This window comes from Pongo abelii, chromosome 12, assembly GCF_028885655.2.
Source record: "Pongo abelii isolate AG06213 chromosome 12, NHGRI_mPonAbe1-v2.0_pri, whole genome shotgun sequence".
NCBI classification, from domain to species: domain Eukaryota; kingdom Metazoa; phylum Chordata; class Mammalia; order Primates; family Hominidae; genus Pongo; species Pongo abelii.
In genome coordinates, this window is record NC_071997.2 from 90077347 (window position 1) to 90104020 (window position 26674).

The following is a 26674-nucleotide window of genomic DNA, read 5'->3' on the forward strand; positions in this document are numbered from 1 at the left end:
CTGGGTAACAGCGTGAGTCCGTGTCTCAAAAAAAAAAAAATGCAGTCGAAGTTTACTGAGTGCCTCTTTCCCATTGAAATCCCTTCATTTCCCACAGAAAGTGGCACTCTCTTGACTTTGATGTTATTCCCATGTACTTAAAAATACATTTAATATATGATTATGTACACAAAATATAGCATTGTTTTGTGTAAACTGTTTTTATAATGGTATAATCAGTGGAGTCCAGAGCTTGCCTTTTTAGTTCAACTTCATGTTCATGTTTGATTTCTATGGCTGTAGCCCTTGCATTTTAACTATAATGTAGTAGGAATTGATTTATTTGTTCTTTTGTTCATAGAAATTTTGCTATTACTGTAGTGCTGCAATGAATAGTTTTGTCCATGTCTCATTGCACATGTAGGAGACCTTCTTTAATGCGTCTACCTAGGATTGGAGTTGCTGTATTGAAAAGTATGTGCATCTCTCCTCGATGTTGCTAAATAGCTCTCCAGAGTAGTTCTACTGATTTATATTCTTAACAGTAGTGAATAGAAGTCCCGTTGCTCAATATCCTTGCCATTTCTACATGTTGTCAGACTTTAACACTTTGCTAATCTGGTAGATATGAAATATATTTTTCTTTTTTTCTTTTTTCTTTCTTTCTTTCTTTTTTTTTTTTTGAGATACAGGGTCTCGCTGTGTCACTTAGGCTGGAGTGCAGTGGTGCAATCATGGCTCACTGCAGCCTCAACCTCCTGGGCTAAAGCAATTCTCCTGCCTCTGCCTCCCAAAGTGCTGGGATTACAGGCATGAGCCACTGTACCCAGCCTCATGTCTGGCTTCTTTTGATCAGCATAATGTTTAAAAACATTTATCTGCATGTTGTTTGTATTGCTCATTCCTTTTTTAAAAATTGAGATATAATTCATGTAACAAAATTTACCATTTCAAGTATACAATTTGGTGGTTTTTATTTGTATGCACTACATTGTACAACTATCATAACTATTCCAGAACGTTTTCATCACCCCAAAAAGAAACCTACTTGTTAGTAGTCACACCCTGTTCCCCCTCCTCACATACCCTGACAACCATCTGCTATGTATCTCCATGGATTTGCCTATTCTGGACATTTCATATGAATATAGTTATACAACATGGAGCCTTTTGTGTCTGGCTGCTTTCACTTAGTTTATTATCAAGATTCATCCATGTGGTATTTTATTCCTTTTATGATTGGATAATAATCTATTGTATGGTTATGCAACATTTTGTTTACCCATTAATCAGTTGAACATTTGTATTGTTTTTACTTTTTGATTATTGTGACTGCTATAAACATTTGTGTGCAAATTTTTGTGTGAATATATATATATATATATACACACACACACACACTTTTTTGAGACAATCTCACTCTGTTGCCCAGGCTGGAGTGCAGTGGCACGATCATAGCTCACTGCAGCCTTGAAGCCCTAGGCTCAAGTGATCCTCTAGCCTCAGCTTTCCAAGTAGCTGGTGCTACAGGCATTTACCACCACGCCTGGCTAATTTAAACATTTTTTGCAGAGTTAGGATCTCACTGTGTTGCCCAAGCTGGTCTCGATCCTCAAGCGATCTTTCCACTTTTGCCTCCCAAAGTGCTGGGATTACAGGTGTGAGAGCCACGCCACCTGGCCCCCCACTTCTTTTTTTTTGAGACAAGGTCTTGCTCTGTTGCCCAGGCTGGAGTGCAGTGACGTGACCATGGCAGCCTCAGCCTCAGCCTCCCATGTCAGCCTCCTGACTACCTGGGACTACAGACATATGCCACCATGTCTGGCTAATTTTTGTATTTTTTTGTAGAGACAGGGTCCCACTATGTTGCCCAGGCTGGTTTCAAACTCCTGGGCTCAAGCCATCTGCCTGCCTCAGCCTCCCAAAGTGCTGGGATTACAGTTGTGAGCCACCGTGCTTGATCCTGACTTTTCTTTTTCTTAATGGTTGATTATACATCCTAGGTACTGATTGTGTATTGCAAGTATCTTCTTTTATTTATTTTAAAATATTTGTAGAAACAGGGTCTTACTATGTTGCACAGGCTGGTCTTGAACTCCTGCAGTCCTCCTGTACTGACCTTGAAGTGTCTGGATTACAGGCGTGAGCTACAATGCCTGACTGCAAATATCTTACTGACTGTGGCTGGTATTTTTACTTTGTTTATGGTGTTTTGGGGCTTATAGAATCTGTACATTTTAAAAAAATTTAAACAATTATTTTATTGCATGAGTACATAGACAAATTTATGCGACCAGGACAGAGGCTGTGGATGACTCATATTTCCAATTGGGAGGGAGGACTCACTTTGTCTTATAATATCAAACCAAATGGTGAATCCAACTCTCTATCAGAATCAGACAGAATTTAGCATCCTCGTCCTTTCTATTCCTCTCAAGATGCTTTTGAACAGCAACTGCTTTCTTAATTAAATGGTAGAGATCTTCAGGGAGATCAGGAACAAGTCCTTTGGATTTAAGAATTCTTAAGATTTTATTGCCTGTCACAAAACGTACTTGTGCAACACCATGTGTCTCTCCGGATCACACCGATTTGTGAAGGAGTCAGGCCTTGTTGGCCAGTTTGTAAATCTTCTTCATTTCATCAGATGTCAACTTCAGCCAAGTGGTGATGCTGCAGTGATAGGGCAGAGCCAACCGGGACAGGCCCTTCCTGGGAGCATGCATGCGACCCATAATGGCAGCAGTCAGGCAGCAAAAGGAAGAAGCTGTACATTTTAGCAGACAAATTTATCAAATTTTTCTTTATGATTAGTGTGATTTTTAACTTATCTGAGAAAATATCCAATATCGTCTCCAAGAGCATAAAGATTCTTTTATATTTTCTTTAAAGTTTTAAATATATTTATAAATAATTTACTTAACTTTTACATTTCAGATTGAGTCTTTAGTCCACCTATTATTATTTATGTGAGGAATTTAATTTTATTCATGTGGATAACACTTTCCTCAGCACTACAAAATAGTCCAGTATGTACTTCACTAATCTGAAGAGCCTCATTTGCCATTTATCTTGTTTCTGTGGTTATGTGGATCTACTTCTAGGTTCACTACCCTATTTTTTTTTTTTTTTTTTTTGAGACAGTCTTGCTCTGTCACCCAGGCTGGTGTGCAATGGCGTGATCTTGGCTCTCTGCAACCTCCGCCACTTGGGTTCAAGCAATTCTTCTGCCTCAGCCTCCTGAGTAGCTGGGATTACAGGCACGCACCACCACGCCTGGCTAATTTTTGTATTTTTAGTAGAGACGGGGTTTCCCCATGTTGGCCAGGCTGGTCTCCAACTCCTGACCTCGTGATGCAGCTGCCTCGGCCTCCCAAAGTGCTGGGATTACAAGTGTGAGCCACCACGCCCGGCCTGCCATCCTATTAATTCCAGCATCAACACTATACTGTCTTAATTACTGAAATAATATAATCAGCTTATTAATTACCATGTAAACCCTTCTTGGGAATTTTGATCACATTACACTAAAATTTTTTGCATTAAATTTATGGATTTGGAGAGTTGTCTTTTTTTTTTTTTTTTTTTTTTTTGAGACGGAGTCTTGCTGTGTCACCCAGGCTGTAGTGCAGTGGCATGATCTCGGCTCACTGAAACCTCCGCCTCCCAGGTTCAAGCAATTCTCTGCCTCAGCCTCTGGAGTAGTTGAGATTACAGGTGCCTGCCACCATGCCCAGCTAATTTTTTTGTATTTTTAGTAGAGACGGGGTTTCACCATCTTGGCCAGGTTGGTCTTGAACTCCTGACCTCATGATCCACTTGCCTCAGCCTCCCAAAGTCCTGAGATTACAGGCGTGAGACACTGCGCCCAGCCTGAGAGTTGGCATTTTTACATTATTTAGTTTTATTATCCATGAACATAGTATATAATTCCACTTACTCCACTATTCTTTAATGTCTTTCAATAAAGTTTTATGATTTTCATCTAAAAATTATTTTATATCTTTTGTTAGATTTATATCTAGGTACCTTATAACTTATGTTGCTATTGCTAATTATATCCTTTTTAAAAATTATAATTTCTGCCTTTTGCTGATATAGCTGTACAGTTGATTTTGTACCTTCATCTTACTTGTAGTAGTATAGACTGTCCCTAATTTATGATGGTTCAATTTAAGATTTTTTGATTTTATGATGAGTTTTTTGGAATTTAACTTCATTGTATGTCAAAGAGCACCTGTACTTTTCATTTATTCTAATAATTCAAAGGGTCTATTTTTGTTGTAATGTAGACAGTGATACTATCTGGAAATAAAGACAGTCTTTGCAACCTTTATAATACCTTTGTCTTGCTGCAGTGGCTAAACCCTCTAGAGTTGTACTGATGAGAAATGGTGACAGCTGGCATTCTTGCCTTTTTATTTTTATTTTTAAATGCATTTTTGGATCACATTTGCTAATTTATGTAGAATTTTTGCATCTGTGTTTCTAAGTGAGATTGACCTACAGTTTTTCTCTATTGTACTGTCTGTCTGGGTTTGGTATCAACATTTCAGTAACTTTTTTTTTTTTTTGAGACAGGGTCTCATTCTGTCACCCAGGCTGGTGTGCAGTGGCATGATAATGGCTCACTGCAGCCTCAACCTCTCCAGGCTCAAGTGATCCTCCCACCTCAGCTCCCCAGTAGCTAGGACTATAGGGGCATGCTACCATGCCTGGCTAATTTTTGTATTTTTTGTAGAGACAAGAGTTTCGCCGTGTTGTCCAGGCTGGTCTTGAACTCCTGGGCTCAAGCAGTCTGCCTGCCTTGGTCTCCTAAAGTGCTAGGATTACTGTTGTGAGCCATCACACCTGGCTCTAATTTTTTTTTTTTTTTTTTTGAGACGGAGTCTCACTCTGTCACCCAGGCTGGAGTGCGGTGGCGTGATCTCAGTTCACTGCAACCTCCACCTCCTGGGTTCAAGTGATTCTCCTGCCTCAGCCTCCTGAGTAGCTGGGATTACAGGCATGCGCCACCATGCCTGGCTCAGTTTTGTATTTTTAGTAGAGATGGGTTTTCACCATGTTGGCCAGGCTGGTCTTGCACTCCTGACCTCTGATGATCCACCCGCCTTGGCCTCCCAAAGTGCTGGGATTACAGGCGTGAGTTGCTGCGACTGGCCTTTCACTGACTTTTTAAAATGAGTTGGTGACTGCTTTTTTAATTATTTGGGATAGTGTTATATAAAATAGGGATTATTCATGCTTGGTATGTGATAGAACTTGCCTGTAAAATCATCTGGACCTGGTATGCATCTTTTGGTGAATAGATGTCAAAGTGTAGATTCAATTTTTTTCATGATTGTAGGACCATTCAGTTTTTCCAGTTACTCTAAAACTGAAAATTTTGGTCTGATTCATTTTTCTGGGAAATTGTCCATTTCACTTAAATTTTCACATTTATCTTCATGGAGTGGTTTAATGTATTTTTATGTTTTTATAAAAGATCTGTTTTTGGCCGGGCACAGTGGCTCCTGCCTGTAATCCCAGCACTTTGGGAGGCCGAGGCAGGCGGATCACCTGAGGTCAGGAGTTGGAGACCAGCCCGGCCAACATGGTGAAACCCCATCTCTACTTAAAATACAAAAATTAGCTGGACGTGGTGGCGGGTGCCTGTAATCCCAGCTACTAGGGAGGCTAAGGCAGGAGAATCGCTTGAACCCGGGTGGCAGAGGTTGCAGTGAGCCGAGATCGCGCCACTGCACTCCAGCCTGGATGACAGAGCGAGACTCCATCTCAAAAAAAAAAAAAAAAAGGAAAAGTATTTGCAGTTTTTGCCACTAATTCCTATGGCAAAAACCACAATTAACTTTTGTACCAATCTACCATTCTGTACTCCCACCAACAGTACACAGTCGTGTGTCGCATAACGACGGGAGATGCTTAGGAGATTTCTTTGCTCTGTGAACGTCATAGAGCGTCCTCACACAAACCTAAATGGTACTGCCTGCTACATACCTCACCACTTAGGCTGTATGGTATAGCCGATTGCTCCTAGGCCACAAACGTATGCAGAATCTACTGAATACTGTAGGCAGTTATAACACAGTGGTAAATACTTGTGTATTGTATTTCGTGTTTTTGTTTTTGTTTTTGTTTGAGACAGAGTCTCTCTCTGTCACTGAGGCTGGAGTGCAGTGGCACATGATCTTGGCTCACTGCAACCTCCGCCTCTTGGTTTCAAGCGATTCTTCTGCCTCAGCCTGCCGAGTAGCTGGGATTACAGGCAGGCACCACCACGCCTGACTAATTTTTGTATTTTTGTTAGAGACAGGGTTTCACCATGTTGACCAGGCTGGTCTCAAACTCCCGACCTCAGGTGATCTGCCTATCTCGGCCTCTCAAGGTGTTGGGATTACAGATGTGAGCCATTGCGTCTGGCTTATTTGTGTATTTAAACATACGTAAACAGAGAAAACGTATAGTAAAAATGCAGTATTATAATCTTATGGAACTACTGTCATATATACGATCCATTGTTGACAGAAATGTCATTATGTGGTGTATGACTGTATATGGTTTCAGTTACTTCACAAACTTGGTGTTATTGGTTTTACAAATTTTAGTTATTCTGTCTGGAGTGTAGTAATATCTCATTGTGGTGTTAATTTCTCTGATGACAGAGTTGATCATCATTTTCATTAGCTTATTGGCTTTTTACATAATTTTTTATGTGAAATGTTTGTCCACATAGCCTATTTTTAAAAAAATGGGTTATTTTTGCTATTGAGTTTTAGGAGTTCTTTGTACAATCTGGATACTAGTCCTTTGTCAGATAAATGTGTTGTGAATATTTTCCTCTAGTTTTTTGGTTTGCCTATTCATTTTCTTAGTGGTGTCTTTTACTATACTAAAGTTTTAAATTTTGGTGAAGTCTAATTTATTAGTATTTTCTTTCATGATTACTACTTTTTGTGCCCTGTGTAAGAAAGTTTGCCTACTTGCTCAGTCACAAACATTACTCCTGTGTTTTCTTCTAAAATCTTTATAGGCTGAGGACAATGGCTCACTCCTGTAATCCCAGCACTTCGGGAGGCTGAGGTGGGTGGATCACTTGAGCCCAGGAGTTCAAGACCAGCCTGGGCAACATGGTGAAATCCCATCTCTGCTAAAAATACAAAAACTAGTTGGGCGTGGTGGTGCACACCTGTAGTCCGAGCTACTTGGGAGGCTGAGGTGGGAGGATCACCTGAGCCCGGGAGGTAGAGGTTGCAGTGAGCCATGATCGTGCCACTGCACTGCAGCCTGAGTGACGGAGCCAAACCCTGTTTCAAAAAAAAAAAAAAAAAAAAGAAAAGAAAGAAAGAAATTAAATACTCTTAAAAAAATAAAATCTTAAAGTTTTCACTTTTAAATTTAGTACTACGCTCATTCTCATTCATTTTTGTGTGTGGTATGAAGTAAGGATAGTAATGCATTATCTCTGTTAAAATCAACATACCAAATATATCATTTTGTCCTAAATATTCCATTAGACTGATAAAACGGTTGAACTCTCTAATGATTAAATTTTTTTGTACCATTAATTTAGTCAAACAACATATTTTCTGAGTACCTATTAAGTGCCATGATTAGGCAATATAGTGTTTTTTGTTTGTTTGTTTTTTTTAAAGACACACAGCCCTACTTGCTTCCTAGCTGGAGAGACAGACGGCTAAATGTACAACCACTACACGATGTGCTATGCGCACTGCTAGAGATAAGCACTGGCTGCTGTAGGAACATCAGGGAGAAACTCAGCCATGCTAGTGGACCTAAGATAAGGATTCCCTGGGGTGGTGATCCTTGAGCTCAGACTTGAAGGCCTGGTTGATGCTGGCCAAGAAGGGAGGCTAGATGTGCAAAGGCAAGAGACGTGAGAAGACTGGGGACTGTGTTACTTTCCATTAGTTGAAGCAGATGGTACAAGGCGGAGAGTGGCAGATCTGAAGCCTTGGATGATAACTCATGCATTTTAGCTCTTATCTGTGGAGAGTTAGGAGTCAGCAATACCTCAGTACTCAGAGTATTCGAGTATTGCTGCTTTTAGTACTGCGAATGTTTTTGTATTCATGACTATAGACTAAAACACTTATCTTATTGTTTCAGGAAGACCTTATAGTCTAGATACTTTGAAATATCCCTACTTTGTTTAAATCTCTTGTTTTGGCCAGGCTCAGTGGCTCATGGTCTGTAATCTGAGCACTTTGGGAGGCCAAGGCAGGTGGATCACTTGAGGCCAGCAGTTCTAGACCAACCTGGGCAACTTGTTTTAATGTACATATTGGAAACTTTGTGTGCGTAGAAGTATCATTGTCCTGATGTTTGCAGTGTGTACCTAGTACACAGTAGTTAAGTAAAAATAACCTGAGTTGAGCACTGGACACATTAGTTACCTGTTGTTAGGAAATAGCAAATAATGATATCAGAATGAACTACCTCACTTTTCAAAAATGTCATTTGTTGAGGCAGCCCCCGCTGCAGCCACCACCGAGCCTGCTACCACCACTGAGCCCACTGCCACCGCCTCTAAGCAGAAGATGGTTATGCCTCCCACGTACGCTGATCTTGGCAAATCTGCCAGGGATGTGTTCACCAAGGGCTATGGATTTGGCTTAATAAAACTTGATTTGAAAACAAAATCTGAGAAGGGATTGGAATTTGCAAACTTAGGCTCAGCCAACACTGAGGCCACCAAAGTGACTGGCAGTCTGAGAACCAAGTACAGATGGACCAGATATGGCCTGACGATTATGGAGAAATGAAACACTGACCACACAGCGGGCATGGATTGTGTGGAGGACCAGCTTGCATGTGGACTGAAGCTAACCTTTGATTCATCGCTTCTCACCTAACGCTGGGGGAAAAAAATGCTAAATCAAAACTGCTATAGGCAGGAGCATATCAACCTGGGTTGCACCGTGGATTTTGACATTGTTGAGCCTTCAATCTGGGGTGCTCTAGTGCTGGGTTATGAGGGCTGGCTGGCTGGCTACCGGATGAATTTTGAGACCACAGAGTTTTAAGAGACCCAGAGGGACTTTACTCTTGGCTACGAGACTGATGAATTCCAGCTTCACACTTACGTGAATGATGGGGCAGAGTTTGGCACCTCTGTTTCCCAGAGGTGAATAAGAAGTTGCAGACTGCTGTTAAGCTTGCCTGGACATCAGGAAACGGTAACACACACTTCAGAACAGCAGGCAAGTGTCAGATGGACCCTGATGCCTGCTTCTTGGCTAAAGTGTACAACCCTAGCCTGATAGGTTTAGGGTACACTCAGACCGTAAAGCCAAGTATCAAGCTGATGCTGTCAGCTCAGCTGGATGGCAAGAACGTCGATGCTGGTGGCCATGAGTTTGGTCTAGGACTAGAATTTCAAGCACAAATGAATACTGTACAGTTGTTTAATTTTAAACTACTTTTGCAGTATAGCTACCTTCAGAATTTAATGTATCTTTAACATATATTTGAGATGCAAGTATTGCTAAATTTCATGCTAGACCTCCAGGTTAAAGATGATTCAAAGAGTGCTACCTTTTCAGACATACAGAAGAAACCCAATTCCAAAAAAGGCCCTTTTAGCTGTAGACTTGGGGGGAATTTGGTAGCCCTTCTAGAGATGCCAGGTTTTAAAAAAATCTCGCAGTGGCTGCAAGTGGAAGATGATTATGTATTGAATAAATGAATGAAATGCGAATGAAATAAATAATGAATGAAATAAATGAATGAAACTGTGACTTCCTGATAAGTGAACCTTGATTTCCTAACCCCAGTTGATCAGAGGCTCATTGCTTCATGGTGTGTACAAATTCACCTGACAAAGACTTTTTAATTGTTATTATTTATTTATTTATTTATTTTTGAGACAGAGTCTCACTCTGTCACCCAGGCTGGAGTGCAGTGCTGTAATCTTGGCTCACTGTAACGTCTGCCTCCTGGGTTCAAGTGATTCTCGTGCCTCAGCCTCTCCAGTAGCTTGGATTACAGGCACGTGCCACCACGCCTGGCTAATTTTTGTATTTTTAGCAGAGACGGGGTTTAACCATGTTAACCAGGCTGGCTCCAACTCCTGACCTCAAGTAATCCAAAGTGCTGGGATTACAGGCATGAGCCACTGCACCTGGCTAAGGGACCTTTTTAGACAGATCTTCATGACCTGTTCCCATCCCAATCCTTCATCACCTGTCTTATACCAAAAGGTCTGCAGGGTGTGATAGCTGCTGCTTTTCTACCATTTTGGGGTGGAGAGGGTGGATCTGATGAAGCCAATAATTCAGGACTGAATTCCTTCTCTTGTTGTGCTTTTTTGCCCTTGCAGCAGAGTATGAAATAGCTTTCAGGAGCTCCAGCTATAAGCTGGGGAGAGGTTGTGTGATTGTAATCACATGGTGACAACACATAGAATCTAAATTGGACTTCTGTTGCATTCTCACCACTCAATTTATTTTTTAGCAGTTTAATGGGTACATTTTAGAGTCTTTCATTTTGTGTGGAATTAGATCCTCCCCTTCAAGTGCTGTAATTAACATCACTTAAAATAAAACTTGAATAAAATATTGAAACCTCAAAAAACTAAAAATATCATTTGTTGAAATTCATCTTCCCAAGTTGTTCTGTAGATAAAAACTATCTTGAAGCCAAAATGTTAAAATACTATTAAAGAAAAGAATTGTTATCACTTTTTGTAAGGTGATCTTGTTTGAAAAGGTAGATCTTGATATCCTTTCTAGTCTCATAATTCTTTTACTAATGAACTGCCAGTTAAATAAAAAGGGAATAGAACCCATGTGGTAGTCATATATGGAATGGGAACAGATTATTGAGATTGATCTTCTTGTAGCGTTATTTAGGCAAATATATGCACACTGGGGTGGTGGTGAAGGTGCAGGAAGGGATTGTGGCACCTGAAGATTAAGGGGGCCCACCCGGAGTGGAGAGTGTGGCGGAGGGACCGCAGGTGCTGTCAGGCCTTGGTTTCCGCTGCTGTCATCTCTGGAAAGTTTTTAGCAGTGAGAGTCAGAACCACAGATTTTTGATCTCTTTGCTTGTATGCGTATGTCCCCTAAAGCATGGTAGTCTTCTGAAAACACACTCCCTGGCTCTGGTGAAGAGAAGTGCACCCTGATTTCTGGGTCAGTCAGAAAGAGATGATGTCTCTGACTCTCGAGAGCCTCAGGCAAGGCGCACACAGAAACACCTCTGGTTTGTCCATGGAGCCGGTTCAAAGCTAAGGAAAAAGCAACCCGAGTCCTTTATTAGAGGGTAATGAACACGACCACTGATGCATGGGATGGATGAAATTCTTTATGTAAATTAGCTCCTAGAAGATGATGGCTACCTTTTTTTTTTTTTTTGAGACAGAGTCTTGCTCTGTCACCCAGGCTGGAGTGCAGTGGCATGATCTCGGCTCACTGCAAGCTCCGCCTCCCGAGTTCACGCCATCCTCCTGCCTCAGCCTCCTGAGTAGCTGGGACTACAGGCGCACGCCGCCACGCCAGGCTAATTTTTTGTATTTTTAGTAGAGACGGGGTTTCACCGTGTTAGCCAGGGTGGTCTTGATCTCCTAACCTTGTGATCTGCCCACCTCGGCCTCCCAAAGTACTGGGATTACAGGTGTGAGCCACTGCGCCCGGCCTACCTTTTTATCAGTTAAGAAAATCAAAGGAATAGTCAGAGTGGCCATTTTTTTGTTAGATGTTTTGGGGTGCCTTTTGTTTTCTTCACTTGCCTTTCCGTTTAGGGGAAGCCTAAACACTGGGCAGTGGCCCAGTGTCGTGCACCTGTTTAATCTGTGTAGGGCATCTGCTCACATCCGTGTTTTGTTAACTTTTTAAATGTAATTGCTTTCACTTCATCAGGTATCTGGCACTTTCCTGATTTTGCTTTTGCCAAATTGAATCGCCACTTTCTCAAAGAAGCCTTCCATGGTCTCCCAGATGAAGAAAAACTTTTCTTCTTCTGAACTTAATGCACATCAATTATAGCATTTATTACTTTCTACGTTCTATTTTTGAGTTTTTAAGGATTGGATTGTTGTTAGGGAGGGTATATCTTACCCTTTGCTAAGTCGCAAACTTTCAGTCTGTTTATCTTCTTTTTAAAATCCTTGTATTTTGAAATGATTTAATTATTAATTAATTAGTTAATCGATTTATATTTAGAGACAGAGTCTTGCTTTGTTGCCCAGGCTGGAGTGCAGTGGTAGAAATATGACTCACTGCAGCCTCAAACTCCTGGGTACAGGCAATTCTCCCACCTTCTGAGTAGCTAGGGCTACAGGTGTGCGCCGTCGTGCCTGCTATTTTTTTTTGTAGAGATGGGGGTCTTGCTATGTTGCCCATGCTGGTCTCATACTCCTGGCTTCAAGAAGTCCTCCCACCTCAGCCTCTCAAAGTGCTGGGATTACAGATGTAAGCCACCTTGCCTGGCTTAAAATAGTTTTATACTTGCAAGAAGTTGCAAAAACAGCACAGAGAGTTCTGTTTTATCCTTCATCTGGTTTCCCCAATGATAACATCTTTTTTTTTTTTTTTTTCTTTTTGAGATGGGGTCTCTCTCTTTTGCCCAGGCTGGAGTGCAGTGGTGCGATCTTGGCTCCCTGCAAGCTCCACCTCCCGAGTTCACACCATTCTCCTGCCTCAGCCTCCCGAGTAGCTAGGACTACAGGTGCCCGCCACCATGCCCGGCTAATTTTTTGTATTTTTAGTGGAGACAGGGTTTCACCGTGTTAGCAAGGATGGTCTCGATCTCCTGACCTCGTGATCCACCTGCCTTGGCCTCCCAAAGCGTTGGGATTACAGGCGTGAGCCACCACGCCCGGCCGATAACGTGTTACGTAACTATGCTTAAGTTCTATCTTTAGTTTATCTTTATACACCTCTCTGTGGCTCTGTAGAGCCTGACATGCAGTAGGCACTCACTCATGAGCTTTGTTGCATGGTGAATGAATTAATGGGCTCCATGGGCTTACAGCCACATCCAAGTTAATATGTTGTCATCCCATCCTGACTTGAGGACATTGCATCATCCTGGCTACAAGTGACCTGTCTCAGGAGACTCAAGACTGAAGCCATGCACATTTCGTGCCTCCTTTGTGCCCATTAGTTGACTTGCCAGGCAGGGAGGGTGAGAAAGGACTCTGGGATAAATGCCCACACTCTGGGATTTCAAAATAAGACATGAGGGAAGTAGATGAGGATGTGGAGCGGGGCAGAACTGGCTTTGGGCCAATGGTGAATGGGGCAAGGTGTTTGGGGGGTCATAATACCATAATACCATTCTGTCTTCTCACTCTCTCTATTTTTTTTTGAGACGACAGAGTTTTGCTCTTGTTGCCCAGTCTGGAGTGCAGTGGCGCGATCTTGGCTCACTGCAACCTCCACATCCCGGGTTCAAGCGATTCTCCTGTCTAAGCCTCCCGAGTATCTGGGATTACAGGCGTGTGCCACCACACCCAGCTAATTTTGTATTTTTAGTAGAGACGGGGTTTCACCGTGTTGGTCGGACTCGTCTCAAACTCCTGACCTCAGGTAATCCACCCACCTTGGCCTCGCAAAGTGCTGGGATTTCAGGCATCTGGCCATTCTGTCTTCTCTTGTATGTTGAATGGTCTCAGTTCTTCATCTCTAAAAGTTTAAGAAACAAAAGCCTACCACACTGACATAATATCAAAACTATTTCTTCCTGAGATTCTTTTTTTTGTTTGTTTTTTTAAGTAATGGGGTCTCCTGTGTTGCTTCTTTCTGAGGTTTTAGAGTCTGTCTCTACAAGCTCACACTAGCGGGACAGAGCTCCTTGCAAGACACTACCTCAGGCTACACTGCAGACACTACAATGCACTTAAGTCATGTATTTGGGTTGAATATTGAATTATGCTAAAAGGAGTCAGAGAAGATAAGGGTTATTTGTAGTAATTGCCTGTAATTTCTCAAGAAACACACTTTGATGGAGATTTATATATGATGGATAGCCCCTGTCTTAGCAGGACAGGTATTGTTGCCTTTGCATTTGCAGTCAGGAACTTGGTTGTTTCTTTGTAGAGAGTCATCAGTAACTGTTTCCCAATACAGAGAGAATGTGGATCTAGTACCTCTGTTGCCAAAACAGAGGACAGAGGAACCACAGAGGGTAAACTGTGTTTAGGAGGCAGAGGCCAGATTCCTCAGGCAAGGGCGATAACCCCATGTTCTTGTCTGCTAAGGGAAAGTGAGAAAAGCAAAGATGGAGGTGATTGCAGGAAAAGAGATCCGGTGGAATAATAGCAGCCCCTTAAAAACTGTGGGAGGAGCACTGTGGGAGGAGCACAGTTCTCTGTGGCCAATCCCAATGACTTTGAGAGAGTGAACTTTTCATTCATCATTATCGTTGTCCTGCCACATATCCTAATGAAATGGCCGTCCAAATGTGAGCATGAGGAAACAAAATAGTATCAAGTGAGGAACGTAAAAATTAACACATACATTGACTGTAGCTATATAGGGACATCCATGAATCCCAGGCGTGATTCAAGGTATGACTTAGTCAGTGAGTACATATATTTTGTTTGTTTAAAATTTATTTATTTATATATTGAGATGAGGGGTTTCACTATATTGCTGAGGCTGGTTTTGAAGCCTGAGCTCAAGTGGTCTTCCTTCCTCAGCTTCTCAAGTAGCTAGGAGACTACAGGTGCTTGCCACCACACCTGGCTTTGTACATTTTTTTTTTTTTTTTTTTTTTTTAGAGATAGAGTCTCAGTCTGTTACCTGGGCTGGAGTGCAGTGGTGTGATCATAGCTCACTGCAGCCTCAAACTCCTGGGCCCAAGTGATCCTCCTGCCTTGGCCTCCCAAAGTGTTGGGATCACAGGTGTGAGCCACTGCTCCCAGCCTTGTGTGTGTATGTGTGATCTGCCTGCCTCGGCTTCTCAAAGTACTAGGATTACAGGCATGAGCCACCGTGCCTGGCCAGCCTTGTAAATATTACTAACCTGCCATTTATTATCTGTGTGACATGATCTAGTTACTTCTCTCTCTTTTTTTTTTTTTTTTTTTTGAAACAAAGTCTCTGCCGCCCAGCTGGAGTGCAGTGGCATAATCACAGCTCACTTCAGCTTCAACCTCCCCGGGCTCAATGAACCCTTTTACCTCAGCCTCCCAGGTTGCTGGGAGTACAGGCGCGTGCCCCCATGCTTGGCTAATTTTTTTTTTCTTCTGTATTTTGCAGAGATGGAGTTTCGTCACATTGCCCAGACTGGTCTTGAACACCTGGGCTCAAGCAGTCTGCTGTTCTTGGCCTCCCAAAGTGTTGGGATTACAGGCATGAGCTACTGCACTTGGCCACTAGTTAATTAATTCTCTTTGGCTTAGTTTCCTCATTTGTAGATGGAGATCATAACAAAACCTATTGCATACAGTTGTGAGAATTAAGTGAATTAGTATGTAAATCTAAAGAAAGATGTTTGGAACTTGAATAAGTGTTCAATTATGTGTTTTAATTTATTATTGATCTAGATTGGAAGATAAAGAGGTACGAATGGTATAGATTTTTTCTCTGTAAGATAAAGTGTGTAAGAAAAAAAATCATGTTTTTTTCTTTCAAAAAACCCTACTTTTTTCCCATTTAACCAGTTGTTGTGGAGAAAACTCTTATAAGGACATGAAAGACTCTAGGTAATGAAGTGGCTGTTGATGTGCAGTTTGCTGGAAATTTTTATTGTGCTTTGTGTTATTACATTTTACATGCCTGTTAGAAATGTGATTGGAAATGCTTTGTACATTTAAATCTGAAGGCTTGGAGTAAGAAGGGTAACTTTTCCTTTTGTGGCACTCCTGGGGTTGTTAAGGCTGATTTAAGCTGCTGATGACTCGATTGTGGTGATTACTCTTCTAGTTGGGCGTACTTTTTACTTTCTTTTAAAATGTTTTTAAGTTGGACTTCAACTGAACTCCTTTTGTAAATGGAAGGCTCTGAGCTCAGAGTTGGTTTGCAGTAATAATAATAATGGTCACAAGTCTTTTTTTGTGTGTTTGTTTTTTGAGACTGGTCTCACTCTTGCTTAGGCTGGAATATATGGTGCGATCATGGCCCACTGCAGCCCTGGGCTCAGGTGCTCCTCCTTAGCCTCCCAAGTAACTGGGACTGCGGGCATGCACCATCATGCCTGGCTAATTTTTGTATTTTTTGTAGAGACAGGGTTTTGACATGTTGCCCAGACTGGACTCGAACTACTAAGAAGATTACTCAAGTAATCCTCCTGCCTTGGCCTCCTAAAGTGCTGGGATTACAGGTGTGAGCCACTGCACCTGGCCATATTATTTTTGGAGAGGTTAAAAAATGATTGCGGTCTATGCCTTTCATCTTATACTGATGTGTCAATATTTATGGCTTCAAAGAAGTTATAAATAAATTTCATTTTTCCCTGCCAAAACTGTTAAGTTTTATCTTAAAATTCTATTCCAGTGTAAATATGATTAGTAAGTAACAAAGTTATTGGGGTTTGGATTCATATAACATTTCCTTATTTTATATTCTTATACATTATGATATTGTACTGTATTTAAAATATACTATATATTATTTTAAATGTAATATAATTATATATGCACATATTATAGGTATTTAATAAATATACGTATATAATTATTATTTTAGGTGGTTTTCTGTGTTGGCCTATTGCTTGTGTAATTCATTTAGCTTTTTCAAGTTAGCTGTTCAGATTCAGCTTTCAGCTATACATATATATATATATATAATTTTTTAATTTTTAATTTTTATTTTTTTTAAGAGACAGGATTTTGGTCTGTTGCCTAGTCTGGAGTATAATGGTACAGTCATAGCTCACTGCAGCCTCAAGCTCCTGGGCCCAAGTGATCCTCCCACTTCAGCCTCCCAAGTAACTGGGACTACAGGCACATGCCCCACACTGGCTAATTTTTTGAAAAGTTTTAGTAAAGATGAGATCTGACTATATTGTGAGATCTCACTATATTCCAAGATCTCCTGGGCTCAAACAGTTCTCCTCCCTTGGCCTCCCTAAGTGTTGGCATTACAGACGTGAACTGTTGGGGCCAGCCACAGCTGTTTTTTGTATTAATTTTCATAGTTGTCCTTGTAATATTAAATTTTAATCAGGTTCTGTTTGGTGTTAATGACAGGAACAATCTCCTTTAATTCTTCTGAGGTAAAGCAGAATGTAAGTCAAAAATTAATTAATGTCAAAGTCAGTACTGTTTTGTTTTTGTTTTTCCATTGACCCCATGGGTAGTGTGGCTGAGCAGTCTAACGTGCTGGGCGTGGTGGCTCACACCTGTAACCTCTACCACTTTGGGAGGCCAGGAGTTTGAGACCAGCCTGAGCAACATAGCGAGATCTCAACTCTACAAAATATAAAGAACATAGAAAATAAAAAAGTTCTGTATTAAGGCTCTAGCCTTCTTGGGGGCGTAGATTTGTATTCCATCACTGCTCATATGTCTGCTCTTTAAAATTGTAGTAAAATATACATAATATAAAATTTACCATCTTTACAATTTTTAAGTATACCATTTAGTAGTGTTAAGTATAATATATTCATATTGTTGTGAAACAGATCTTCAGGGCTTTTTCATATCATCTTGCAAATCTGAGTGCTGTACCCATCAAACAACTCTTCTCTTTCACCTTTTCCCAGCTGCCTGTTCTTACTTTTTGTTTCTGTGAATTTGACTAGTTTAGATACCTCATATAAGTGGAATCACATTGTATTTGTCTTTTTGTGACTGGCTTATTTCACTTAACGTAATGTCTTCAAGGTTCATCCATGTAACAGGATTTCCTTTCTTTCTTTCTTTTTTTTTTTTTTTTTTGAGGCAGAGTCTTGCTCTGTCGCCCAGTACAATGGCACGATCTTGGCTCACTGCAACCTCTGCCTCCCCAGTTCAAGTGATTCTCCTGCCTCAGCCTCCCGAGTAGCTGGGATTACAGGCACCCACTAGCACGCCTGGCTAATTTTTGTACTTTTAGTAGAGACGAGGTTTTGCTGTGTTGGCCAGGCTGGTCTTGAACTCCTTATCTCAGGTGATCTGCCCGCCTCGGCCTCCCAAAGTGCTGGGATTACAGGAGTGAGCCACCACACCCAGCTATATTCCAATTTTAAATTCAGTATTAAATTCCAAATAGATTTCTTTATTTATTCTTTTGTCAGTGGACATTAAGGTTGCTTCCACATCTTAACTATTGTCAGTAATGCTTCATTTGTATTTGTGAAAGTGTGTGTGCAAATATTTCTTTAAGACCCTGCTTTCAATTATTTTGGATATATACCCAGAAGAGTGATTACTTCAGCATGTGATAGTTCTGTTTTTAATTTTTCAAGGAACCTCCATAGTGGATGTACCCTTTTACAATCCTACCAACAGTGCTCAAGACACCTGTGATTTTCTGGTGTGGTTTTTTTTTTTTTTGTTGGTATAGTAGCCATCCTGTAGGTATAAGGTGATATCTCATTGTGGTTCTGATTTGCATTTTTCTGATGATTAATAATGTTGGGCATCTTTTCATATGCTTATTGGCCATATTAACTTTGGAGAAATATCTATTCAAATCCTTTGTCCAGGACAGTCTCTTCAATAAATGGCGCTGGGAAAACTGGACATCCATATGCAAAAGAAACTAGACCCTTTATCTCACTATATTAAAAAAATCAAATCAAACTGGATCAATGACATAAATCTAAGACCTCAAACTATGAAACTACTACACGAAAACATGGGGGAAAGTCTCCAGGACATCTGAGTAGGCAAAGATTTCTTGAGCAATACCCCACCAGCATAGGCAACCAAAGCAAAAATGAACAAATGGGATCACACCCAATTAAGAAGCTTCTGCACAGCAAAGGAAAGAATCAACAAAGTGAAGAGACAACCCACAGAATGAGAGAAAATATTTGCAAACTACCTATCTGACAAGGGATTAAAAACCAGAATGTATAAGGAGCTCAAACAACTCTATAGGAAAAAAAATCTAATAATTTGATTTAAAAATGGGCAAAAAATCTGAATAGATATTTCTCAAAAGAAGACATACGAATGGCAAACAGGTATATGGAAAAGGTGCTCAGCATCATTGATCATCACAGAAGTGCAAATCAAAACTACAATGAAATATCATTTCACTCCAGTTAAAATGGCTTTCATCCAAAAGACAGACAATAACAAATGCTGGCGAGGATGTGGAGAAAAGGGATCCCTCGTACACTGTTAGTGGAAATGTAAATTAGTACAACCACTATGGAGAACAGTTTGGAGGTTCCTTAAAAAACTGAAAATAGAGCTACCATATGATCCAGCAATCCCACTGTTGAGTGGGTGTATACCCAAAAGAAAGGAAATCAGCATATCAGAAAGATACATGCACTCCCATGTTTGTTGCAGCACTATTCATGTTAGCCAAGATTTGGAAGCAACCTAAGTGTCATCAACAAATGAACGTGGCCAGGCACGGTGGCCCACGCCTGTAATCTCAGCACTTTGGGAGGCTGAGGCAGGCTGATCGCCTGAGGTCAGGAGTTCGAGACCAGCTTGGCCAACATGGCGAAACCCCATCTCTACTAAAAATACAAAAATTACCCCGGCATGGTAGCATGCACCTGTAGTCCCAGCTACTTAGGAGGCTGAGGTGGGAGAATCTCTTGAACCCTGGAGGCGCAGGTTGCAGTGAGTCTAGATCACACCACTGCAACCCAGCCTGGTTGATAGAGTGAGAATTCATCTCAAAACAAAACAAAACACACACACACACACACACACACACAAACCCAGATGAATGTATAAAGAAAATGTGGTAGTTATACACAATGGAGTACTATTCAGCCATAAAAAAGAATGAGGTCCTGCCGTTTGCAACAACATGTGGAACTGGAGGTCATTTTGTTAAGTGAAATAAATCAGGCATAGAAAGACAAACTTCTTGTGTTCTCACTTATTTGTGGGAGCTAAAAATTAAAACAATTGAACTCATGAATATAGAGAGCAGAAGGATGGTTACCAGAGGCTTAGAAGGGTAGCAGTGGTGGTGGGGAAGTGGGTATGGTTAATGGTTAAAAAAAAAAATAGTTAGAAAGAATGAGTAAGACCTAGTATTTGCTAGCACAACAGGGTGACTATAGTAAAAAAATAATTTAATCTTACATTTTAAAGTAACTAAAAAAGTATAATTGGATTGTTTGTAACACAAAGGATAAATGCATTAGGTGAATTTGAGGCTGCAGTGAGCTATGACTGCACCACTATGGTGTAGCCTGGGTGACACAGCAAAATTCTGTTTCCTAAAAAAAAAATATATATATATATGTTTACCACCCCATTTACCCTGATGTGATTATTATGCATTGCATGCCTGTATCAAAATATCTCATGTAACCCATAAATTATACACCTACTATGTACCCATGAAAATTAAAAATAAAAAATTAATCTAAAAAATCCTTTGCCCATTTTTTAATTGGGTTGATTTTTTTGTTGTTGTTACTGAGTTGCAGGAGTTCTTTGTATATCCTGTACATTAACTCTTAATCAGATATATGACTTTCAAATATCATCTCCCATTCTGTAGGTTGCCCTTTCACTCTTGATTATGTCTTTGTTGTTGTTGTTGTTGTTGTTGTTGTTTTTGTTTTTGAGGTAGGGTCTCACTCTGTTGCCCAGGCTGGAGTGTAGTGACAAGATCATGACTCCCTGCAGCCTTGAACTCCTGGGCTCAGGGGATCCTCCCACCTCAGCTTCCCAAGTAGCTAGGGCTACAGGCACACACCACCACTCCCTGCTAATTTTAATTAATTAATTAATTAATTATTTTTTAGACAAAGTCTTGCTCTGTTGCCCAGGTTGGAGTGCAGTGGCACGATCTCAGCTCACTGCAACCTCCACCTCCTGGGTTCAAGCAAATTCTCCTATTTCAGCCTCCTGAGTAGCTGGGATTACAGGCGTGCACCACCACACCCAGCTAATTTTTGTACTTTTAGTAGAGACGGGGTTTCACCATGTTGGCCAGGCTGGTCTCGAACTCCTGACCTCAAGTGATCCACCTGCCTCAGCCTCCCAAAGTGCTGGGATTACAGGCGTGAGCCACTGTGCCTGGCGCCCTGCTAATTTTAAAACATTATTTGTAGTAGAGACGGGGTCTTGCTTTGTTGCCCAGGCTGGTCTTGAACTCCTGGGCTCAAGGAATCCTCTCACTTCAGCCTCCCAAAGTGCTGAGATTACAGGTGTGTGTCACTGCCCCCAGCACAAAAAAAATGCTATTCTAATGTAAACCCTGGAGACCAAATGGTTGACGTATACCATTTAATCTTTTTTTTTTTTTTTTTTTTTAGTTGGAGTCTTGCTCTGTCACTCAGGCTGGAGTGCAGTGGTACTATCTCAGCTCACTGCGACCTCCGCCTTTCAGGTTCAAGCAATTCTCCTGCCTCAGTCTCCTGAGTAGCTGGGATTACAGGCGACTGCCACCATGCCCAGCTAATTTTTGTATTTTTGGTAGAGACAGGGTTTCACCATGTTGGCCAGGCTGGTCTCAATCTCCTGACCTCAAGTGATCCACCTGCCTTGGCCTCCCAAAGTGCTAGGATTATGGGCATGAGCCACTGCGCCTGGCCCCATTTAATCTTAACAATGGACATTGTCATAAAATCATTTGCATTTCCAAATGCTCCTTTTAGCTTTAAAATCTTATAGATCTGGGTTTCATTACCTGTGTAATTGCAGCTTCTTAGCTGTATGACCTTGGAAAAGTGCTTAACCTTTCAGCCTCAATTTTGTCATCTGTAAAGTGGAGATACTAGGGGAAATACATATTTCATAGACTTCTTGAAAGGGATCAGACGAGATGATGTCTGTAAATTGCTTAGCATAGTGCCCAACTGAAAGGCATCAGTCAGTGGTGAATATTTTTATTAGGCATACATTCATGAACATCTATATGTTTGGACCTCAGAAGAAATCAGAATGGGCTTCAAAGGAATGTGATGTCTCTTAGTATCTTTAGTTTCTTTTTTCCTGCTTAATTTTGCAGAAGTAACCTCCGGGAATACCCAATTGTTTGCTCTTGTGCTTGGTGAACAGTACTCAGTTTTTCAGCAGTTGTCAGTGGTGGCATTGGTGAGAGTGCCATTTGGAAACATGAGGAATTTTGGCAGGCTTGGTGGTGTTTGTTGCTAGAGACTGCCTTGGCATAATTGAAGGTGAAAGTGATGCCTGGGGTTTCTCACTGATTCATCCCTTTGGTGTGGAATTCTAAATAAACTGCATCTAACCTAGGGTGTGGGCAAGCAGAACTCTGAGGACCTCATTACAGATGAGCTTACTTCTTTGAAATTCCCTTACTGAGAGATTATTCCACACCATTTGGATATCCTCCTTCTTAGTCTTAACAACTTTGGCTGCTGCTGGAAATAATTAGACAAAAAATGTTCTGGTATTTTTGGCACAATTGACATTTTTACTCTTCTGAAATTAATAGAATCTTAGGATTTTAGAGCTGGGAAGGTCCTTAGAAGATCCATGTAAATCTGCCACTTGATGGTGAGGCTTGTCCTTCAGAATGGAAAGAGCACAGAACCTCTGACTTCAAGTCCAGTGCCCTTGCTTGTGTCTGGCTAGAGAAGAGACAGAGTATGTTAGCTGGAGAACTGGTACATCTTACCCACAAGCCAATGTCAGGAAACTATTATTATCACTGCTGTGTGCTCCTACAATCCCTTTTAAGTGCACATCTTACTGCTACCTAGTATATTTACCAGTTTACTACCTAGGATAGCAACCAATTTAGAAATCCCAGGCCGGGTGCGGTGGCTCATGCCTTTAATTCCAGCACTTTGGGAGGCCAAGGAGGGGGGATCACTTGAGGCCAGGAGTTCAAGACCAGCCTGGCCAACATGATGAAACCTCATCTCTCTTAAAAATACAAAACTTAGCCAAGTGTGGCGATGAACGCCTGTAATCCCAGCTACTCAGGAAGCTGAGGCAGGAGAATTGCTTGAGTCCGGGAGGTGGGGGTTGCAGTGAGCCAACATCGTACCACTGTGCTCCAGCCTGGGCGACAGAGTGAGACCCTGTCTCGAAAAAAAAAAGAAAATAAAAAAGAAATCTCAGTGGCTTAACCCAACAGCAGACTTTGTTTTTTTTCAATGATAGTAAGTACTTTAGGTTTTGCAGAGCTATATGGTCTCTGTCATGACCACGCAACTTTGCCATGAAAACAGCCACAGACATTGTGTAAATGAGTGAGCATGGCTGTGTTCCAATAAAACTTTATTTATGGCCACTGAAATTCAAATTTTACATAATTTGTACGTGTCATAAAATGTAATTCTTTAGATTTTGTTTTTTCCCCCAATCATTAAAAAATATAAAAAAATAAAATTTATGTTGGAGGAGCAAGTGCTTACAAATAACCAGGACAGTCTTGAAAACGAAGAACACAATTGAGTGATACATTCAACTAGACATCAAAACAAAGTACACTCATTTCTTGGTACATGTAGGATGTTGGTTCCAGGACCCCCCACATATACCAAAATCTGCACATACTCAGGTCCCTTAGTGGGCCCTGGGAAAGCCAAGCCAAGTATATGAAAAGTTGGCCATCTGTATAAGCGTGTTTTTTTTTTTTTTTTTTTTGACGGAGTCTCGCTCTGTCACCCAGGCTGGAGTGCAGTGGCGCGATCTCAGCTCACTGCAACCTCCACCTCCCAGGTTCACGCCATTCTCCTGCCTCAGCCTCCCGAGTAGCTGGGACTACAGGTGCCCACCACTGCACCTGGCTAATTTCTTGTATTTTTAGTAGAGACAGGGTTTCACCATGGTCTCGATCTCTTGACCTCATAATCCGCCCACCTCGGCCTCCCAAAGTGCTGGGATTACAGGCATGAGCCACCGCGCCTGGCCATAAGCATGTTTTACTTCCTGCGAATACTGTATTTTTTATCACATTTGGTTGAAAAACAAATTGCCTTTAAGTGGATCCTTGTGATCAAACCCATGTTATTCAGGGGTCAACTGTAATGAAAATTGAGAGTAGCATAGTATAAGATAGAATGGATCGATCAGATATACCTGAGTGAAGTTCTGAACTTTCCGCTCTGGAAAGTGGAAAATCCAGAATTTTACTTAGGTGTGATTGGTAATTTAATGTATGATAAAAGCCACCATTTCAAACCAGTGGGGGAAAAAAATTAGGAACCATTCTTAGGTTGCATGCCATACAAAAAAAAAAAAAAAAATTAGTGGGAAGTGGGCAGGATTTAGACCCCAGGCTATAGTTTGTCAAACCATGTTACTAAGAAATTTATAGACAAAGGCTCTGGAATCGTTTTGCAAAACTGGTATTTCAAGGAACAATAGTCCTGGCCTGATACTCTGAAGGATATTCCTACTGTTTCTGAGAAGATTAAAGCCTTTGTGAGCAAGGGATGCAGACAGGTCACAGAGCAGGCTGTTAAACATGTGCAAAGATGCTCAACATTGCTCAAAATAAGCTAGCACTTTTCATCTCTCAGAGTGGCAGAGACCTCCAAGTTCAACAATACTTTACATTAGTGAGGCCATGGGGAATAGACACTCCTATGCATTGCCTGTGGGTGGGTAATTTAGTACAACCTCTGTAGGGGTAGCTTGGCAAGATCTATCAAAATTACAAATACATATGTGTCTTCTTTGATCCAGTAATTCCAAGTCTCAGATTTATTCTACAGATATATCTGCTCATGTGGGAAATGATGTACAAATAAAAGTATTCATTGCATTGGCTGGGCTCATGCCTGTAATTCCAGTGCTTTGGAAGGCCAAGGTGGGCAGATTGCTTGAGCCCAGGAGTTCGAGACCATTCCAGGCAACATAGCAAGACCTCATCTTTAGAAAAAGTAAAAAAAAAAAAAAAAAAAATTAGCCAGGTGTGGTGGTATGTGCCTTAGTCCCAGCTACTTGGGAGGCTGAGGTGGGAGGATCGCTTGAACCTGGGCATTCGAGGCTGCAGTGAGCTGTGATGGTGCCACTGCACTCTAGCATGGTTGACGGGAGTAAAACCCTGTTTCAAAAAAAAAAAAAAAAAGAATATTCATTGCATCATTGTTAATGTTCATTTGGTGGACTGGTTAAATAAATCACAGTACATTCAGTGGAACACTGTGTCACCATGTTTAAGAAATGAGGGAGCTCTCTATTTACTGATTTGGAATGACCTCCAAGATATATTAACCAAATGAGGCAGGACAATTAGTGTAACATGCTACTATTTGTGTAAAAGGAGATACATACATATATATGTGTGTGTATGTGTATCTGTATATATATATACATGTATATACATATATATACACACATAAGTAAAAATTTTTGTTTCTTTGTACATACATCAAATAGCTCTGGAAGGATGCATAAGAAAGTGATGATATTTGTTGACTCCAGGGAGGGGAAGTGGGTGGCTGGAATAGTGTGAGAGGTGAGACTTTTCCCTTCCCCTTCCTCATCCCTTTTTTTTTTGAGGCAGGTGTGCTGTCTGTCACACAGGTGGGAGTGCAGTGGTGTGATCATGGCTTACTGCAGCCTCAATCTCCTGGGCTCAAGCAATCCTCCTGCCTTATTTTTTGTAGAGAGGAGGCCTCACTATGTTTCCCAGACTGGTCTTGAACTCTTGGGCTCAAGCAATTCTCTCACCTTGGCCTCCCAAAGTGCTGGGATTACAAGTATGAGCCACCATGCCTGGCCTGAGACCTTTCTTTCTATACTCTTTTTTTTAAAATCATGTGATTTAAGCCATGTGAATGTGAATACCTATTCAGAAAATAAAAGTTAATAAATAAAGTTAATCTTTACAGCCCTGTAAAGCCCTACAATAGGGAAACATGGTTAATTGTATTTATTCATTTTTATGAGTAACATCAAGTACCACTTGTGTTGTGTGGAATGCACTTTGAGTAATTCTTTTCAAAATGTTGCCCCACCTACTCTCCTCCCACTTACACCAGTTTCTTCTCTCTCCATTGTACTTCTAATGTTTGGGTTTAAGTTAGTGGTGAGAAAGAATTATGTGGAGAAAAACAAGTGATGGTATAATAATTATAAATTTTAATTTAGCATGTTAAAAATTTTGGGCCAGGCATGGTGGCTCATGCCTGTAATCCCAGCACTTTGGGAAGTCGAGGTGGGCGGATCACTTGAGGTCAGAAGTCCGAGACCAGCCTGGCCAACATGGTGAAACCCCCTCTCTACTAAAAATATAAAAAAATTAGCCAGGCGTGGTTGCGCGGGCCTGTAGTCCCAGCTACTTGGGAGGCTGAGGCACGAGAATTGCTTGAACCCAGGTGACAGAGGTTGCAGTGAGCCGAAATCGTGCCACTGCACTCCAGTCTGGGTGACAGAGTGACACTCCATCTCAATTAAAAAAAAAATTAAAAATGTTAATTAAATTTAAAATTACCTTCAAATTACCGCTCACAGGGTCAGAGGTGTTGAAATTTGATTTTCTCAGCTTTGGGGTTTGTGGCCTGAGGGCTGGGGGCCTAGAGCTCCCAGGATGCTGGCTGCTTCAAGAATCCTACCCGTTGGCTGGGTGTGGTGGCTCATGGCTGTAATCCCAGCACTTTGGGAGGCTGAGGTGGGCAGAACAACTGAGGTAAGGCGTTCGAGACCAGTCTGGCCAAAATGGTGAAACTCCGTCTCTAC

The 26674-nt window shown here is 41.3% G+C and overlaps 1 protein-coding gene and 2 pseudogenes across 2 annotated transcripts in view; 2 read left to right on the forward strand and 1 right to left on the reverse strand.

The window, feature by feature from the left end:
- Positions 1-26674, forward strand: part of KCNG3 (potassium voltage-gated channel modifier subfamily G member 3) — a 52207-nt gene that overhangs the window by 21417 nt on the left and 4116 nt on the right. The gene's annotated exons all lie outside the window — the stretch shown is intronic.
- Positions 2265-2714, reverse strand: LOC112132019 (small ribosomal subunit protein uS15-like; annotated as a pseudogene).
- Positions 4897-11992, forward strand: LOC129057554 (voltage-dependent anion-selective channel protein 1-like; annotated as a pseudogene).